General features: G+C 40.0%; 1 protein-coding gene across 1 annotated transcript in view; it reads right to left on the bottom strand.

Moving 5' to 3' along the window:
- The window catches only part of ccnd2a (cyclin D2, a), a 173,118-nt gene extending 153,070 nt beyond the window's left edge, over positions 1-20,048 (bottom strand). The window contains exon 1 of the mRNA XM_046036440.1: positions 19,938-20,048. The gene's annotated coding sequence lies outside the window, so the exon portion shown is untranslated. The remainder of the gene's footprint in view (positions 1-19,937) is intronic.
- Between the last annotated feature and the right edge of the window lie 779 nt (positions 20,049-20,827).

Here is a 20,827-nt window from a genome sequence, read left to right as displayed (position 1 = left end):
CCTTTTCTAAGTCTAAACACTGCAATTTCTCACTGCATCTATCCCTCTTGTCTACAGTTGCTCACTGTACTGGAGTGTCTGACTTTTGCAGCTAAGGGGCCCGCAGCAAACACATAGGTCAGGAGGCAGGAACTCCATGCTTTGCTCCAGCATTTGGAACCACTCTTGACCTATCACAAATTCCTCTTTCTTGGCAGCTATACAGTTCTCCCTCTCTTTCTCTCCCTTTCCGCTTTTCATCAGGGCTGGCAGTAGAACTGTAGTCTACATTCTGCACTAATTAACAACCTTCAGAGGAAGACCACCAAACCGGTGAACTGGCACACTTGAAGCCTGCTTTCAGTTCTGTAAGACTCTCTTTCATTCTGTTTTTAATCTTTCTTCATTCTCTGTCCATCCTTCTAAAGGTTGTGTTGTGTTGAAAATTGTGCTGCATTTAGTCAACAGAACTTTGATGGAGATCCACGTAAGCTTGAGCCTCCTCAATATAATCCGACATTAACAAATACTTTCTGACACCAGCTGGGGAAACGCCCCCAATTTTTAGGACCTGAAACTATGGAATAGGAGTCAAATTAGACTATGGTGACAGTTGACTGGATTTTCTTCCTACAAGAAGAGTGTATTCCCATTTCACCAAGCCAAAGAATAGGCTGGGGTATTATCAAGTGATTAATAAGCGCGTTACCTCAGGTAAATGAGCCTAAAGGGTTAGTGTGTAGGTTTTAGTGATATCTAGTGGTGGGGATTGCGAATTGCAATCAATGGCTCACGGTACATTCATGTGCTCTTCAGTCCCATTTACAGAGTTGTGGAGTCGTTCTTCAAACTGGTGTGTTCATGTGCTCTTCGGTCAGAATGTGGAATCAACATAGACGCTACTGCAAAGATTTGTTGAATTAGCATTATCAGAGCATATAAATAACACACAAACATCTACTAAATCTTACATCAATTTAATTTCTAAATCCAACAACAAAAAGGCTGTGAAAACTTTCAACATATGTTTTTTTTAACCCTTAAGCGTTCCTTAAAAAAACAAAAAAAACAAAAAACTTAATTGTCCCTTGTGACAAAAAATGGCTCCTTCCCAAAAACTGCTGTAAAAATATCATAAATGAATATTTTTTTCCACTTTAAACTTCTTTCAAAGCTACTTCAGCCTGAAATATACATATCAAAATTATGTTTGGGGGATTTTAACCCTTTAAATGCCATTATGTTTACATAACTCCACTGTTATTTTATCAAAAAAACTAAAATAATTTCCATAAAATACAATTCAAGGAGTACTTGATTAGTACTTGACGAGAAATGCCTTGTTGATGTCAGAGGTCAGAGGAGAATGGGCAGACTTGTTCGAGATGACAGAAAGGCAACAGAAATGTAAATAACCACTCGTGACTCACAAGGTATGCAGAATACCATCTCCGATGCACAACACGTTGAATCCTGAAGCTGATGGGCTACAGCAGCAGAGGACCACACCGGGTGCCACTCCTGTCAGCTAAGAACAGGAAAGTGAGGCTACAATTCTCACAGGCTCACCAAAGCTGGACAATAGAAGATTGGAAAAACGTCGCCTGGTCTGATGAGTCTCGATTTCAGCTGCGACATTCAGATGGTAGGGTCAGAATTTGGCATAAACAACATGAAAGCATGGATCCATCTTGCCTTGGATCAATGATTCAGGCTAGTGGTGGAGGTGTAGGGGAAATTTTCTTGACACACTTTGAGCCCCAGTGAGCATTGTATAAACGCGACAGCCTACCCGAGTATTGTTGCTGACCATGTCCATCCCTTTATGACCACAGTGTACCCATCTTCTGAAGGCTACTTCCAGCAGGATAATGCACCATGTCACAAAGCTCAAATCATCTCAAACTGGTTTTTTGAACATGATAATGAGTTCACTGAACTCCAATGGCCTCCACAGTCACCATATCTCAATCCAATAGAGCACCTTTGGGATGTGGTGGAAGGGGAGATTCACATCATGAATGTGCAGCCGACAAATCTGCAGCAACTACTACTACAAGATGCTATCATGCCAATACGGACCAAAGTCTCTTAAGAATGTGTCCAACACCTTGTTGAAAATATGCCACCAAGAATTAAGGCCCTGTCTATACGAACACGGGTATTTTCAAAAACGTGACTTTTTCTATGCAGTTTGGCCGTTCGTACCGTACACATGGAAACGTAGTATCAGGTCACTGAAACCAAACATTTTTTAAAACCCCTGCCAGGGTGAAGATTTTAAGAAATACTGGTTGCAGTGAGTCGTGTATACAGTAAAACTAGAGTTTTTGCCTTGGGATGTAAGTGTGCGTGCACCGTTATCTGCTGTGTTTGATGTCAGATTGTGCACCACCGCCTGCTTTGTTTACAATATTATTAGGCACCGATTGGCCAACATGGCTTTACGGTTAGGGTCATATTGCCGCCTGGTGGATTGGTGTGCTCTTGGCAGCGGTTGATAGCGAATTTTTGCATTTTCACGTAGATAGAGATTTTTTTTGAAACAGAGGAAAAACTCAGGTTATAAAAATACTCGTGTCTGTACAGACTAGGTCTAAGGCAGTTCTGCAGGCAAAAGGCTCTCCAACCCGGTACTAGCAAGGTGTACCTGATACAGTGGCCGGTGAGTGTATAACCATGGCTGCATTGCTTCTGCATAAACAACCTGAATGAGAACAAAAACAATGTCCCAATTTTGTTTTTGTTCTCGCTGCTCATCGTTTTCATTCCTGGATTAGTTCATAATGCAGAGTGTGGCCTTCAAAGAGAAAAGACTTTGAAGATGAAGTTGGACACACACGTGCGCGTGCGCATACACAAACACACACACACACACACACACACACACACGCACACACACCTTTCAGACACCATTATCCAACATCAACATGACACACACATATCATTCCAGGGGCAAGACACCCTCGCAGAAAACAGTTAAAAAGTGTGAAATTTTGCTGCATGCTGTAAAAGGGAAAAAAGTAGCACAAACTGGTAGACAGATATAAAAAAAGAATTGAAAGCCAGTAGTGCAAAATTAAATATTAACATAAAGGAATACATCAGTTTAGGTTAGGATAAATGCGGGATCAAAAAAGGCATTTTCAATGGGGCATTTTTTTGTCCTAAGGGACGAATGTGTCGGTTTTTGTGTAGCTTAGCCATTTTAAGCTAATTTAAGGAACGGAGACGACAATTCGAAAATTTCTTTAAAAAGAATATCCTCTGGCAAATTTGAGCTATATACATTCAACACAGCCCAATGGCTTGAAAATTAAAAACGGAATGGCACAAAATGTCGCCAGGAACTCTTAAGGTTAATATCTTTATATAATATAGACTACGCCTGACAAAGTTTTTATTATTTGTGCCTTCTTATATATTATATATTTGACTGTTCTGTAGACTTCTTTATGGCCCACGTGCACTTTAGTCCTCTTTTTGAAATATAAAATCCAATTATTTTGACACCACATGAATGCACCATCAGTCACCCCTCACCCTTCCCTTTCCAAGCGTGGAGGAGAAGCTACGGTTGCCAACACGCTCTGTTGGCTCTTGTGCTTAATAATACATGTGGTCCTCTATTTGTCCAAATTTCACTTTTTTTCCACTTCTAATAAACAAAAAATAGACGAATACTACTACTACTTGTGTTTGTTTTTTGTACATATTCAACACAGGGACGAAATGTGCTCTGTAAAGCAGTTTGTTCGTTTGGGCTACTGTAGAAACATGTCAGCGCAACATGACGACTTCCATGTAAGGGGACCCACGGTGTATGTAGATAGAAATGGCTCATTCTGAAGTACTATAAACATACCGATTCATTATGTAAGGTCTTTATACACCACTGAAAACAGTTAAGCATATTATATTGAATTTCTGTCAATAGATCCTCCTAAATATTACACACTGAACCTTTAAATGGTCTGAAATATTCTGAATCTCAAATTCATGTATGTCTCTTCTCAGATTCTTGGCATCTAATAGCTGTCTAAAGATGAATCAATTATATGTATACCTACGCAAGGGGTTAATGAGAGTTTCACTGACTTTGCTGTTTTGCTGATTGAGGATTACCTAATGGGAAATATGCGTTTTCCATCACACTATTGTGTTTTTCTCCTTGAAAGCTAGCACAGGAATATTGAAGACAGCCAACATGCACAAAGGGGCTAATACACTGGAATGCACACACACACACACACACACACACACACACACACACAGCGTTAAAACCCAAAGCTGCTGGTCTGGAGCATCAATCGAGTCTCTGTTCGCTCCTCACCCTCCTAGTCTCCACTGCCATCTTCCACCACCAACGTCCACACCACATAATTTGTCACAGTACAGCACAACCTAAACCCAAAAAGCAGCCTTCAAAGCACACTTAAATTAAAATCAGGTACATGCTCTCCTTTGGTAATACAGTATACTGTAATAATAGTCTGGGTCTGACTGGTTTCCATTCTTAGTCTTCCCTTGGGAAAGTTACTGAATAATGGGGTAGAGTGAGAAGGTCACAGGCTGTCTCAAACTCTTGTCATGGAGTAAATTCTTAACATTTCTTGTGAGGTTAAATTAACTGATTGCCAATGCTGTGCGCAAACAGTAGCTTCCAAATAGAGAATGGAGTGCATTAATCAGGGCTTCAATGCCTTGAAACTAGGACAGAAGTTAGAGATGCGGTCTTGTGACCAAAGGGGCAATGCTAGTTCAAATCCCTGGGGCAGCCAAAAGAATTTGGTCGAGGAAAGTGAGTGACAAAAGCTCCCGACAACTTCTGTCAATGTGTCCTTGAGCAATACAGTCCATCCCCAAATATTCTGATTAAGGATCACAGCGCTCAAAAGTACAAGGCCGCACAGCTCCAAGGTGCTGCTGCTGCCAGAATACGAAACAGGGCATTGCCGGTAAAGAGTTGACTGTGTTGTTTCAACTTTCTCTGGTTAAAAAGGGACTATAACATCCCTGTGTTCTTGGAACAAGGCATGTGCCAGGCAAGGAAAGACAATTACAACAATTGACAAAAGAGGAGGAACATTACGCAGTGACAGGAGTTAACAAGAGGAATTCATTGTCCACCTTCATCTGACAAACTCAACTGTAAGTCAAAAGCCTGACAACACAGCCCAAACATAAAACAAGAGGTGAGGGGTAAAGAATGAAGGAATTCCAAGAAGTCAGCGGGTCCAAAGAGACAGTTTGCCTTGTTTCCCAAAGAGATGCTCTGGCATGCCAGTGATCACAGACAGCCTTCCAGCATTAAGTGACTCTGAATAGGAACGAGGGGACAGCAAGAGGACAGAGCAACAAGATTGCTGGACCAGAACAGGGTGAGTGTTGCTGGCAGGGCCGACGTATTGTTCTGGAAGCCGAGCAGGAGGCTATCACAGCCTGGGCCAACCGCTAGCCACGTGCTCCTCACCGAGGCCAGCATGAATTATTACATTTCATTCTGTTATCTTTCATCATGGTTCATTACAGACAGACAATTGAGCTTCAAGAGGAGCACCACGCTCAGGGGTCCCCCCAGATGCCCTCAGAAAGAGGGAGTGAGAGAGTGAGGGAGAGAGTAAGAGAGAGAATCCCTGCACTCCCCACTGAAAAGGATGGAGGAGGATGGACAAAAACACATTGTCCGTGGATTTAAAAAGAAGGCTTATGGCTGCTATGAAAAAAGAAATGTGCTTTTAGAAGAGGAGAAGAATGAATCTGCCCGCTGATGCACACTCAATGAGATGTACGCTAGCGGAGCCATAGAAAAGAAGCAAGATTTGAAAGGGATGGAATCTGAGGCAAATGACACTCGAGTGTTTTGAAAATAACTGACAGCTGCACAATAGGACACCAAAACAGACTGCAATCTGCCCATACATAGATGAAAAGACAGGGACTTGAATAGAAGTGCGACCAAATACATACAGAGATACTGTCCATTCATGGCAGAAGTGGATAAAAAGACAGCCGTGAAAATGGACATGAAAGGTGAGGTTTTGCTCTGATAAATGAACCAAACAAAGAATGTGTGAAACAATTAGGCTTTCTCAGTTTAAGTACATAAGTGCCACAAGTATGCTCAGTTTGGGCCTTGAGAAATTTTATTTACCAGAGAGTCACACTTAACACAAAAACACAGAGACAAAAAAGGGCCAAATTCAACATTTAAGTCTTTATGAGTTTGGTAGGGGACACGGGCATCATTAGACCCAATAATAGCTGATTACAGACCTTTCTGGATCCGTGATGTATCGCTGAATGAATGAGCCGTAACCATCCAGAAGAAATGCATGTGTAATGCTATAATTGCAGTGTCTCTCCTCGTGAAGCTTTGTTGTAGGTGTCTGTTTGTGTGTGTGTTCCTAATGTATTTGTGTGTGTGTGTGTCCAGAGAGGTGAGTATCAGAACACACTCCTCTTGTCACTCGCTGTTCGCTGCATAACACAGACATTTTCCATTCTGTCAGCGCAAGCAGCGAGCACACTGGCTCCTTCTAAACTCAGCCGCCACTTCATTAAATGACTTCAGAATCTTGGCAGAGTCAGTGGGAAAAGTCTATATTAACTGTGTGTGAGATCCACGGGGTGACCAACAAAGGCCATAGTTGTTCCTCTACGCTGGGTGCTGCTCGGGGGAATTCTGGGGCCTATTGGGGTACCCCTCCGTTGGGCTCTTTGCCCCATTTGTGTCTCACACATGCTCTTGCTTCTTCTTCTTCTTTTTCTTCTTCTTCTCGTCATCTCGCTATCTCTCTCAGACCTCACATACACACAGACAGACACAAATAACACACAAGGATGCACACTAGAGTCACATAAAGCTTTGCTGACTTTTGCCCTACTTTCCAGGAACTGGTGCTAGAATTGTGAGTTACAGTAAATCAGCAAGTATAAGCCAGCCACAGTGGAGAATAAGGTGTGTGTGTGTGTGTGTGTGTGTGTGTGTGTGTGTGTGTGTGTGTGTGTGTGTGTGTGTGTGTGTGTGTGTGTTTGTGTGTGTTGGTGGGGCACAGTTTTGACATCATAATGCAGGATCGATAGCATTATGCAGGTTCGAGCCAAGTTATGGGTTGCACGAGGGAGTGGGGGGAATGAGATGAGGGGGACTGTATGTGTTTAGACTGGAAAGTGCAGTGAAGGGTAGAGGTTGATGTCTCCACTCAGTCCAACATGACTGCTGGCTCATTTGTTTACAGGAGGTTCAGATGGAGAGAGACAGCCTGATGGTACCTAATGGCCAGGAGGAGAAGCTGGCGGCTGAATCAAAGCATTTACTGTTGCTTAGCCAGGTCAAAGTGCTGGGTCATTTGGGAGTGGATGGGCAGAACAGCCAGACGATCAGCCACCATAGGAGTCTAAATTCCACGATAAAACAGTTTTCACAAAGCCTTTTTTTTCAAAGCAAGAAGCCAGAGCACAGGGGCGCTGGTGACAACAGGCAAAAACAGTGACTGTCCATTGACACAAGGTAGAAAACAGACTGTGGTATTATGAGACATGGGTTTCTATCAGCTATGATAATGCTCTACTCAAGTGAGCACACCCATAATGTCGAGATTGCACAGGAAGATGGTGTCTGCGTACTGTAGATCAAAGTTGTCCAAGGAAGTCCCTTGTAAACTTTGACGTTCAAAACATGCAGTTTGCATAATAGTTTTACCTAGGCCTGAACGATTAAAGAGGTGGTATAATGCTCATTTTCATGTTCAAAATCCTATTTAGAGGTTGTACCAGAACAGGTTTACATGGTTTAATTTTCAAAAAACACCATATTTTTTGTCATAATGCACATTGCTGCAGCTCCTCTTTTCACCCTGTGTTAAACGCTTCGTTTTAGCTACGGAGTGATACATCTTGTCTCTAAATGATCTTTGTTGGGGGTTGCAAATGCTCAGTTCCTAGTTAAGGACTACTAGCCAATCAGAAGCAGAGAAGGGCGGGTCAGTGAGAAGCCAGTAAACAGTTCAGCTGTATATGTTGCCGACCAGCTTGGCAACATGGACTGGAGCAAGAGTTTCAGAGTGGTGATTTATTAATCTGTAACAAAAGTATCTTTCATCCATAACATTTTAACTGAGCTCTGTCTCTACATCACAGTAACAACTTTCTGTCCACTGACTGCCTGGAGGGTAGCTAATGTTTGGAAGGGAGAGGAGGTGTGTCCTGCAGCTCAGTGTTTTTCAACCTGTGATTTTGAGGGCGTGTCGGACTAGCCGCTTGGCGAGCGTTATATAACTGCATTTTGCTTTCATCACTGTGATGGGGAACAGGGACCCGTTTTAACAGTCATGCAGTTACAAATTAATTCCGTTGTCATCCCTGTGTGACAGACTGCTCGCCAATCACAAGCTCCATGCGTCTCCTGTTATTGTCCTACTCACCAACCAGAGCGGGCACTAGGGCTGCAACTAACGACTATTTTGATAGTCGATTAATCTATTGATTATTGATATGAATAATCGACTATTCAGATTATGAATGGCAAAATGACACAATGCCTCTCATTTAGCTATTAGCCTTTAAATTAAACCTGAGGTTGTTTAAGGTACGTGCTAATTAACAGTCAAGACAATAAAATAAATACTGCATTCAAAAATGCGTCTTTTAATGAACGTTTCTGCTGCAGCAACATAAAGTTCTACTGAAATCACGCCCTGATAAGCAGCTGATCTGCTGTTTAGTGACGGAGCAGCTTTCACGCCAGTAACACCCCGGGACAAACACTGTATACAAAGACAGGAATAACATCATGCATTACATTTGCTGAATTTACAAGAGGGTATCAATAATAATGATTTTGTAGTAGACAGCGTTTCACAACAAATATAGTTTCCCCTAACTCAACAACTCACAAAACTCCGTGATTTTTTTAGACACTTCTCTTCTTTAGAAAGTATGAAATTGTCCGGTGTCGTCTGTTGCGCACTCAGCAGCAACATGTTCTCCAGCTGGGAATGTCGTCATGAGTGATGCATCGTTTGATTGTAAAGTCAAGGCATATCTGGAATGTGAACGCGGCCGTTGTGTATCATAATTATGTGCTACTCCCAGCGGCATTAATGTAACAATCAATCAAATTGATCAACTGTATAGCAAACGTTTCATCTCATAATGTGAGGTAACACGGCTTTAACGTGAAACTAGCTCGCTAACTAGCTTACCGAGACGAGTCTTCATCATCCACAAAGACACGACGTTACGTGCCTCCTCTTCAGATGCTCCGGTGTTTCCAAGAGAGCTCAGCTTTGCTGCAGTTCATGACCTTCCTGGCTGAGTGAGGAGTGAAATGCTGCCAAACTCTGGAGGTTTTAAGTTGTGAAGGTGTTACTGCAGCTTTGATGTTGTAACTTTAACGTTACTGTTCATATCATTCGTTGGCAACGAATTTAATAATCGATTTTTGTCGACTACGTCTATTAGTTGTTGCACCCCTAGTGGGCACAGGACGTGTACATTTTTCAACAACAAACGAAACTAGAAGAAAATGTTGAATAAACCCGCGGCTTCAGTCAAAAATAGTCTGGCAGTTTAGCAAAACTTCAATCACAAAATTGCAAATCGAATCATAATCGCAATATCTGGCAGAAAGATTGCAATTAGATATTTTCCCCAAATTGTTCAGCCCAAGTTTTACCCTTTACCTCCTCTCAAATAAGTTGTTATTAATAACTTGTGTACAACCTATCTGATCGCTGGTATTTCTTACCTTGTTGGACCTATGTATTTCTCCTTAATAGTTACCTCTCTATATTGTTGCATTGTCAGTCGCAGAGGCCGCCATTCCCTCTTGATATAAATGGCGTCCACATGCACACAGGAAATGATGAATGCAGTCCAATTGCGTCAGTACAATTATAGCTACAGTGCTTTACAAGAATGTCAAATTTTCATCACAGGCAAACAGATAGGAGAAAAAAATCAGTTAAACTGAAATCTTTAAGGGACAAAATACTTCCTATATCTAATATTAAAAATACCATTTTTTTGCAATTTGCACATTAATGTACAGTTACAGGGCAAGATCTGTCAATGAATAAAACACACAATGCAATGAGTGGTGTAGGCAAGAAGAGCATATGCAATCCTAACATAACTTTTTAGTATGGGATGTTTCACTCTTAAATACTGATACTGGTATCAGCTTTTAATCTAGACCTGCAGTCTAAAACACAATAGAACTACATATTACTCACTTTACATTATTTAGATCACATTCAGTTTTATTTTCAATAACAGTTCAATAGAGAAATAAATGACAGAAATTACAGCTGTTCTGGAAAGACACAGCAGAGCAGAGGTCAAATGGGGCAGTCGAGTGTGGCAAGAGGAGAGAAATAAGTATTTAGGTGAAGAATCCTTGTTTAACCACAAAACAGTATTACAGCCTCAACTGCAGTTTCAGACCCCAAGACAAATAGAAAGACAGATGAAGATAAAGACCCATCTATGATCTAGAAGTCTATTTTTGCGATATTTCTTTTTCTGATGCTAACAGAACACAAAAACTCTCACAGGCTCACCCACACAGAAAAGCTGTGTCCACCAGATGTACTGAGAAAAGTGCAAGACACAACAAGCAAAACCACGCCGTACAGTCAGTCAGTCAGACTGACTTGATATGCCAGTTCCAGTAAGGGCTAACGTCTGTCTGTGGTGACCTTTACCCAATCTAGTGGATTTATTTGTTCTAATTAAGCAGGTTAGGGCCACATGCCTTCACAAATGAAGCCATTCATCTTGATGTGACAAGTCAGAGGACAAAAGGCCAATTACCCCCAGGAAAAAGGGCAATTTCTGTCAGAGAGGGTTAACATTTACACCCACACATAATAAAAGAATGTACATTAGGCTAACTATGCACGCATGCTGTCTCATGTTTCAGTATTGCCACTTTCTATGCCAATGCTGGTATTATGCATTTCTTTAGACTTGTGTGCATTCTATAAATGAATGCATGTTCAGTCAGCAACTACTCTGGTGGACAGCAGAGCTTCAACAATAATTGAATAATTGATTAGTTGTCTATTGGATAGCGATTGGATAATCGATTAATCTGAGTAATTTTTTTAAGAAAATGTTTTGATTCCAGTTTCTCAAATGTGAATATGTTCTGGTATCTTTACTTTTCTATGACAGTAAACTGATTATATGTGGGTAGATGAAACCCTGCGACCCTGTACGCAGGATAAGCGGTTGACAATGGATGGATGGATGGATAGATGATTGAAAATTTTCACCATTTTTGTGACATTTTAAAGACCAAACTAACCAAAATAATCAACAGATTAATTGACAATGAAAATAATCATTAATTGCAGCCCTAGTGGGTAGTATGTGCTGACTAGGGCTGCTCGATTATGGTAAAAATCATAATCTCCATTATTTTAGTTATTATTGAGATCATGATTATTTAACATGATTACTCATTATTATCTCTTTGGAAATATCATTTACTTATTAAACTTGTAAGACAAATGTCTTATAATAATAATAATAATACATCTAATACAGTAAAATCTAATACACAGCGGGTGGTGGCTCAGTGGTTGCCCGTTAATTGCAAGGTCGGCGGTTGCTAGATACTGAACCCCGAATTGCGGTAGTTGTTCCGCCAGTGTATGAATGTGTGTGAATGTTAGTTTCTGTTTGAGCACTTAGGCTCAGTGTATAAATGTGAGTGAATGGTGAATGCAGATGTAGTGTAAAAGCACTTTGAGTGGTTGAAAAGACTAGAAAGGTGCTATACAGAGCATTTACATTACAAAAAAAAAGCAGCAATTAAATTCTGATTTTGACTTTGACGGACACAGCCACGTGTGCCCCTCAACACATATAATACACAGATAGACACAAAAATATATGGCCACGGATCACACCATGGTCCTGAGGTGGATAATAGTCCACAATGCCTAGATCAACAGAGGCTGGAGCCGGCGGGGGCTCCAAGGTGGACTGAGGTGGCCCACTGAGAGGCCTGTTAAATGCAGTTACTCCTCCTGTAATCCCACACACTAGAAACTCTGTGCATGTGCAGTGTAATGATGAGTCTGATTAATCGATACCTGCACTTATGAGGCCGATATCTAAAAAATCTCTGCGGACACATCTGCAAGCAGCCTTGTCGGTGTGGCTGCTGTGGAACAGTGTTAGCACCCTTGGAAGGTGGGGAAAAAGTTAGTTAGTTTGTTAAAGTAATTATGCATCAAGTTGGTAAAAAACTGTTCTGTTGACAGCCCGACAGATGTGCGTCCACTATATGTTCCTAAATACACATTACAGATTCACCAAGAAGGAGTACTGCTTGGTAAATCTAGTTATACTCAGCTAATGATACAACAGATGTTTTGTCATGTTGATTTGATTTGTTGAGAGCCCTAAATTTACTCAGTCAATATAGTCTTTTTCTAAATGTTAACACGTTTTTCTTAAATGACAGTTAATTTAGAACCATTACTGGCTAGCGTTAAATATATATTGCTCTATTGTAGAGAATAATGCAGCTGAATGACGTCCCTTCTGAAAACGCTCTGAAATCCACAGCATAACCCAATATATTAATTTTTTTATTTCATTAATTAATAAACATTAATACTATGTATGGAATAATGGAGTTATTTTTTGTAATTGAAGATGAGAAACCCATTTTGGTTGACCACTAGTATGTGCTCATGTGCTTCTGTAAGTGTAAGTGTGTATGCACTCCTGAGTGGCAGGAAGACTGAGGATACAAGGATGCAAAAACAAACACAAGGGCAACACCGCCATCCAGGCTATAGACATTCATAAATTTTCATCTTCCACACAGCACAAGCTCTAAGCTTGCTTCACGTGTTCATTATCTGCTACACATCAGCATACATGTGATAATACAATTCTAAATCCACCCTGTTGCCAAAAGTAAACAAAGCTCACCTTTCACTGGAAACTCTTCATCAAGGAAAGTTTACTTTCAATGAAAATACACCACAAAAACGTCCACACACACACACACACACACACACACACTAACCTTCAAGTGACTCCAAAGCATCCTGAGCCATCCACCAAATTACACAAGGAGATTCAGAGCACAAAATGAAGGAATAACACCAGGAAACAATATGGCTCAGTTCCTTTCACCATGGGGTTTCGCTCTGAGAAATGTTTGCAGTTTCAAAATACTATATCCTTCCTACAGTATATGAACATTCTGAATAGGGCTCTCTGTTTCTAATAGGCCTCTTTTACCTTTTTATCAGTGTTCGTTTCTCTCTCCATCTCTGACGTGCTCTCTGTCTCCCTTACAAACACACACTCAATGGTGTGTGCAGCCACATGCGGGCACACATACCCACGAACACTACATTCCCGTCTAATCCACATCCATCCCCTCTGCAGAACACACTCTAGATTGGTTTTGCTTCTAGTATAAACTTTTAAGTCGGGGTCAGACTTTTGGGTCAGTGGGGCCTACAGAAAGCCATGTAGCTTGACTTCAAAGAGAAACTGAGCTATGCAGGGGAGCTAGCTTGTTTGTGCTTTCTCTGCCCTTATTTGCACCTCTCACAACCCCAACATGTCTGTTTCCTATTGTTAATGCTAGACAGTCAAGGCTGTGTTAGCGGGCTGCTGCAGTCATCAAGCCTCTATACTTTTTGTTACTGACCAAAATGTATCAAAAACTCTCAAATACTTCATCAGACTCATAACCTTGTTTACTTATGCTTTGATAGTTAATGCACATGCACATTTTAGACATGCATTTTATTTAAGATTTTTGGCTTTTTGTTTAATGACAAGAAAAGATGCTGGAGAAAAAAATACATGGATTCTTCTCAAAGTAAGGTTAAGAAAGAAAAGTATAGAAAAGAAAAAGAAAGACGAGTAAGAAAAAGGTCTTCTTTTTGTATTGGTAACAAAACTTGGGTACTGTATTGGCACTAGTATTCAAAAATTTAAAGCAATTCCCAGCCCTAAACCTTATTTTGTTCAATCCTAGAAGTGATACCAACAGATGCTCTCTGCACTTACCAACGTTTCTTAGTGTACCTTTAAACCCTGTTATTTATTTCATCGATATGACTTTTCTGCCATCTAGTGGCGATGTATGATATCAACAGCTGTGCATCTCTCATCTGTTATTAAAGGGCAACACCAATGTTTTCTAGCAGTGTACATACAAGTGCCTATGAATAATTCACTGTATGTTTGTTATTTAATTTGACCTTTGAAATACTGTCATGTATTTTTCATAATCGCTGCCTATGTCAGAAAATACACCTGAGACACTTAAAAAAGGTCTCAGGTGTATAAGGTGTAATATGTGAATTAGAATTTTCCCAAATCCTGAGACATCAATTTCCATTGTGGTATGAAGGAAATGGGTTCTACATGTCATATGTTTTGAATATTATAAAATCTACATATTATTATAAAAGTAGTTAAGTAATGTGTTTTTGCAGTTAGACAGTTCGGCATGCCTGAACTGCACATTCTATAACTTTATACACTAATCTAATTACTCATGTAACAATGATTAGTGTTATTTAATTATATTAGATAGCTGTCTAAAGTTGGATGCAAAATTGATAGTGTCACTGTAGAATAGGTATCTTGAATGCAGTGGAAGCGCTTAAAAACTAACATTTGGAATCATATCAGCCTACTTTTTAAAGTAATTATGCATCAAGTTGGTAAAAAACTATTCTGTTGACAGCCCGACAGATGTGCGTCCACTATATGTTCCTAAATACACATTACAGATTCACCAAGAGGGAGTACTGCTTGGTAAATCTAGTTATACTCAGCTAATGATACAACAGATGTTTCGTCATGTTGATTTGATGACTTGCACAACCTTTCCTGACCACTAGAGGTCAGAGTTTTACCATCTATGAACGACACCCAGGAAATATAACATTGCCACACTAATTACGCTCTCTCCAATGGAGTAAACAAACAACTGAAAACAGCAGAATCACAATCCGAAGAGCTCAAGAGGAAGCTTAATCAGCTTACAGCTTCTTCTGCAGAGAATTTCAAAGTCACCATTGTTCCAGTACTGCTTGACAGTCTCATGAAAAGATGAGTGAAACAGTGTATGAGACCTAGAATCTGTTCAAATAAACAGTCCTGGAAAACATAAAAACAGAAGATGGTTATTATGATGGTTTAAGAAATTGTACTGTCCACAGCAAATAAATAACCTATCAATTTGGATAATCTATTCTTAATATACTATTCACAAAAAATAACATAAAAATAACATTATAACACTAAAAATACTCATTTATAGAAAGTGTCTGTAACAAGAAACAGTTTTGGAAACAAGTAAAATAAGTTCCCATGGAAATAAGATAATTAAAAAATAAGAATATAAATTTGTGTGTGAATGTGTTATGTATTTTTGTGTGTTTACAGGAACTGTATCAAACTGATGTAGAGATCATTTGCAAGATAAGTTAAAAGAGAACTGGCATTGTCTACCACAGAAAGGTCTACGCAGCAGACTTAATGACATAACAACTCTGAGTGTACCTTTGGGAAATGTGTTTACATGCCTTGACGTAGGCACACAGGGGAATGTTCAACACCGCAACACTGCCATGTCAGCAGCTGGTATACCCATCAGAAAACAAGTAACACATCAAAACAGCTGTACTGGAAGTCTGACTTACAGTACAGACAGTACTAAAAAAAGCTTTTCTGTAAAGTTGACCGCAAAAAAAAGAAATTGTGTTTCTACTTCACTGATCACCTCCAAAAACAGTACACGACAAGCCTCAACGAGCAGGCAAAGGGACACATTGTGCTTCTTTTAAATCATACAAATGTATGAATTAGGGTAAAGAAATGCAGTATGAACAAATAAACAGCAAAAACGTTGCTATAGTCAATACATAACAGATTATGTACTAAATAAACCAAGCTCTCATTTCAGGCACATATTGTTGCAACAGTTAGATATACATTTATGCACACTTAATGCATCTAAAATTGTTGAAAATAGATTTTTGAGCAGCAGAAAATGAAAATACAGACAGACAATGAATATATAGACTTCACTTGACACAGATTCTTTAACTATCAAATATATAACCCATGTAATTGCATTCCTACAGTATGTAAACTGGCATAATCACCATCACCAAGCCAGGAAGTTCTTCCTGCAGAGCAGCTGCACAATCTCATAGTTGATCCTGGTCCATCCGTACACACAATCTGACACTGCCCTGCCCTGCCCTGCCTCCTCCTCCTCCTTTTGCTGCACTCTAAACAGTTACCAGTTACCCATCCTAGAATTAATTGATTTTCAAGTTTTGTCTCTTAAATTCTTCTCATAGACCGACGCATGTTTATTCATTGTCGGAATAAGTTTTATCTCACAGGCAGGCTCTGTGTGCAACACTGCCACGCATCCTACCCTTTAAGGGGCTGAACAACAATAGCAAGAAAAAACTTCGGCTTTACTTTGGTTTGGTTGCCAAGTTTCAGTTTTCGGAGAAAGATTTTGGGGTAAAAATAAGTGCTCCTTACTTGCCTCATTTGTTGTAGGGTGATGAATTTTGTACTTAGGATGTTTTCTGTTTTTTCCCCATCTATAAATAATGTCATGTTTTTTTTCTCAGTGTAGCTGAGACATTTTTTCCTCACATGTATTAGGCACTATTCTGTATTCCTGTAACATGATAAGACAATAAAAGGTTATCATCATAGTCATCAAAATTACAGCATGTTCTCAGCACAACTGCATGGTGCATTTAAAGCAATCAAACCACCAAAACACTGCGGTCTATGTGTCACTGCTGACAAACGCTGTGTTTGTGTTTAGGTAGCGTGACAGGAAGTGATGACGTCAGTGTGTTTCATGTAAAACACCGAATCGGGTTTCTGAGAGCAGCTCGACATGAAAACAAACAAAGACTCATCGCCATGCAGGTATAATCGCTACTTGAGATTACTGACACGTGGGTTGAGTGTTTGCCAGTTGAATCACAGTAAATCAATGTTTATGATCAGATTTCAAAAGATAATTCTCTGAAATACACGTTTGTGTTATGGCAACCACACTTCATCATGCAAGCGCGGCTGTTGTTACAATACTCAACATCCAGTTTCATTTGAGTCAGATGTGTGTTGGACCAATCAGTGACGTATGGGGATTTTTAGATCATGATATGACTTTGTGACGCACTATGTTATTTACACTGCCCAAAAACAGGAACGCTTAAATCATGGAGTCTGTTTCTGAAAATTTGGTCTATTACTCACCTCAAATTAATTCAAAGAATGATTTTACTGGATAGAGAAATTTCAGTGTTTTCAGGACAGCCACCAAGTATTTCCAGAGGTAAAGGCAACTGAGAGTCCAGTCAGGGGTGTGAAGGATTTATATCTTAGTGAAGGACAGAAATGTTTATTAAGTCAAGCTTTGCCAGACCACAATAAGCAAAGTGAGAACTGTGGGCTGGCTTTTGGGAGATAACTGCAAGAGCACATTGACCACAAGAATATATATTATTTTAGCTGCATATTTTAATTATTTTGTACATGATATGACTGTATCAATTTTGCAGTTCACATGAAAGCAACAGTGTCCGAAATCACCCACTACTCACTATATAGTGGACTATATAGTGAGCTCGCCATTTTGTAGTGCTGCCCAAATGTATAGTGAGAATTATTATACCCTATATAGTCCACTCAATGTATCCCAGAATGCATTTAGAAAAGTAGCGTACAACCGATGGTCACTAACCAAGTCCTTTACCATCATGCATTGCTCTGATAGAAAATAGTCAACCAACTGATTGTCCGACGGCAATTACGTAATTAACAGCACTGAAATAATGATCAGAGTAGTGTCCGAAAGTTTTTTTTCCATTATGCAGGTGTGCTCTATAGGGTAGGGTATTGTGAATGAGTGGGGATTTTGGACAAAGGGTTAAGAATTTGTGGAAACAGCCACATTTAAAAGTTGTGATATTTATGTTTTTTTTAAATGGCCATATCAACTAAATACCTTTTTGCATTGTTTTCCATTGTACCTATTGCTTCTAAAAATGTAACATCAGCAGTTTAGAGCAAGCACCTGAATGATTTCAAGAAAGATATTTTATTGATCCTACCTAGTAACCACTAGTTTTTCTCTTTGTAGCAATTTATGCAATGTTGGTTTAAAATCATCACGGTTAAAGCTCACAGTTTACATTTTAACCTCTTTGCCATGGTGTCATTTTACATCCAAAAACAATGTCAAGAATCCAAAAGCTGCCAGTAAAGGAGCCAAAAATACCACTACCATAAGTGTTTTACGGTCCAAGGATTTTTTTAGATGAGTAGTCTGCTGCTTGTTAAGCTTTTACTGAAAGCTTCTTGTCTAATAGTGACAGAGTAGCAACTGCTGGAGTAGAAATACATTTCTTCAAAATAGAAACCTCCTCTAACAAAGAGCATGGTACAATCAAGATGAAATAAACATAGCAAACTGTCCAAACCACAAATGTACTCAAAAGAAATGCGTCACATTTCCCGAGAAGTTACAGTGAAGAAATTCATAACTGCGTGTATAAACCCCCCCCAGGTCTGAGTCCCCACCACCTCAGCTGATTCAGTTTCTCAGCCACTCTGACAGGAAGCTTTTCCCTCCCCCTTCTTCCTGAACCCCTCCTTCAGCTGAGGTGGGCGTGCTGAGGGAACACAGAGCATGCAGATGTTGACGTTCCACAACGAAAGCTGTACCCACATCCGTTTAGAATAAGACTTTTGAAGCCTATTTCAGACTAACAGTAAAACAGCAGGCAACCAAATACAGCACATCTACACTGCAGTACACTATCAGCACAATGGAGCTCTAAGACAGAAGAGGAACATCCACTTTAGGCTAGACAGAAACATTTGTCTTTTGACAGCCTGTGTGTGAGTGACTGACTGATTTAGTGAGTTTGTCAAAGAGAAAATTCCAGGAAATAGTACTTGCTAATCGGAAATAAAATAAAAACATTAGCTCTCATTTCCAAGCTTTTGTGACATTTGTATACATTATTACATTACTATTAAACACTTGAACATGAACATTTTCCCCTGTCAGTGTCTACCTGCTGAGTTGATGGATTTTCAGTTTTTGTCTCATACAGGCAAAGCAATTCTTGATACCTACACTTATCAGCACTCTGACACATTCAGAGGCTGTAAAGCCGCCTAATAACAGGCCTGTCTCACTCAGTCAGTGGATGGGCCTAAATGCTGAGTGATTTTAAATGAACTCTGCTCCATCATTAGCCTGCTCATTGGAATTACTCAGAAAATCAACCAAAGGCTTATTAAGTTTAAACCACCATGTCCTCGTCATAGCCCATATTCTACCTCAAACACACAATTTTGTGTATAAAGCCAGAAACAGGGGCAAGCACACGGTGTCAGAACACCTATAGGTTTTGTGTTGCACAATCAGTTTCACTCCTCAGCCCCTGATGTGGGAACACCACCGCACCCTTAAAAGTCTCTCGAACTGAATTAAAGTCTCACCTACTGATATGGTGTTTTTAACATGTCTGGCAAACAGGCTAATGATTCTCTCAGCTGTGTAGAAGCCTAATTTTAAGCTAAACAGATAGTCTAACCGAGATATAACATGTCAGTGGACTCTGAACAGGAATTTAACGTTTCACTGTAGCCCATTGTGGCGACGTCATTCGGGACACTGAAACACTATGTTATAGGCTACAGTATGTAGAGTTACATTGTTTGTGTTTATTTAAAAAACCCTCCACATGCTTCTTCTGCACTTTTTACTCTACAAGACAGCTGTTTTGCAACACTACTACGGGTCACGAGGATACCTAAATACAAACGCTCGGCGCGCGCGCACACACACTGCGCTAAAACACACGGTCCAGATTCAAAACGGCAACCAAACACAGCTCTTGTCTCACCTGTTTCAGGGACTTTTAGCTCACTCGGCTGCAGCACCGTCGTATCCTTTCGTAGTAAATACAGCAGATGAACTTTAAAACAGCGTGTAAGGGTTGTTTACAAAGTTTCACCGTGAACTCCGATTGGTCTGAGGGAAGTTCAGTCGACGCCCCAAACCTCGGTCACCCGGCCGAGTCTCAAACGTTGTTTCCTGGACTTGCTGCCTTCCTCAAGGCAGAAAGCACAGTGAAGGAGGCGAGCTGCGGCACGTTAGTGGTGAATAGTAAAGTGAGTAGCTAGTGTTTTGTTTTTCTCAGATTATTTTTTTTTTTTGCCAATAGCCTAAACTAATTTTAAGGAGACACACAGAAGGAAGTCAAAACAACAAGACCCACAGTAACTGTCAGCAGGGTTTCTTCAGGCTTATAGGAAAAATTAGCGATTTGCAACAGCACAGTGGGCACCCACATTTCTATAATGATAAAAAAAAGCTTTATTATTTTGTCAAGACATCCCATAGTCTTTATGTGCCAAATACATGGGGTGCTTAAGACAAAATACCAATTAAATACTGATTGTGCCCTTCAAAGAAAATTTTCCCTGCAGGAATATAAATACATGCAAGTATTACTCAAACAATGCAGTCTAAATTATTAGTCGTTATTAGAACTTATTTTGGCCTGTCTGTTGATAATGTATTATCACAACCTGCAGGCTGCTGGACATGCAACTGGAAAGAAGTCCCTACAAATTAAAAGTTTTTAGAATTCTTAAATATAATATTGGATTTCTGATATGGCTGTGCTTTACAGGCTCAAGGTGTGTTCACACTGAAATTTCATATTCGCCTCGCTGTACTTGCGTGAGTTTGACTGCTTGACATTTTGAGTGTTCACACACAACACGTTTT

This window comes from Micropterus dolomieu, linkage group LG22 (genome assembly GCF_021292245.1).
Source record: "Micropterus dolomieu isolate WLL.071019.BEF.003 ecotype Adirondacks linkage group LG22, ASM2129224v1, whole genome shotgun sequence".
Taxonomy (NCBI): Eukaryota; Metazoa; Chordata; class Actinopteri; order Centrarchiformes; family Centrarchidae; genus Micropterus; species Micropterus dolomieu.
The sequence above is the reverse complement of the archived record's forward strand: the minus strand, read 5'-3'. Positions and strand labels throughout refer to the sequence as shown.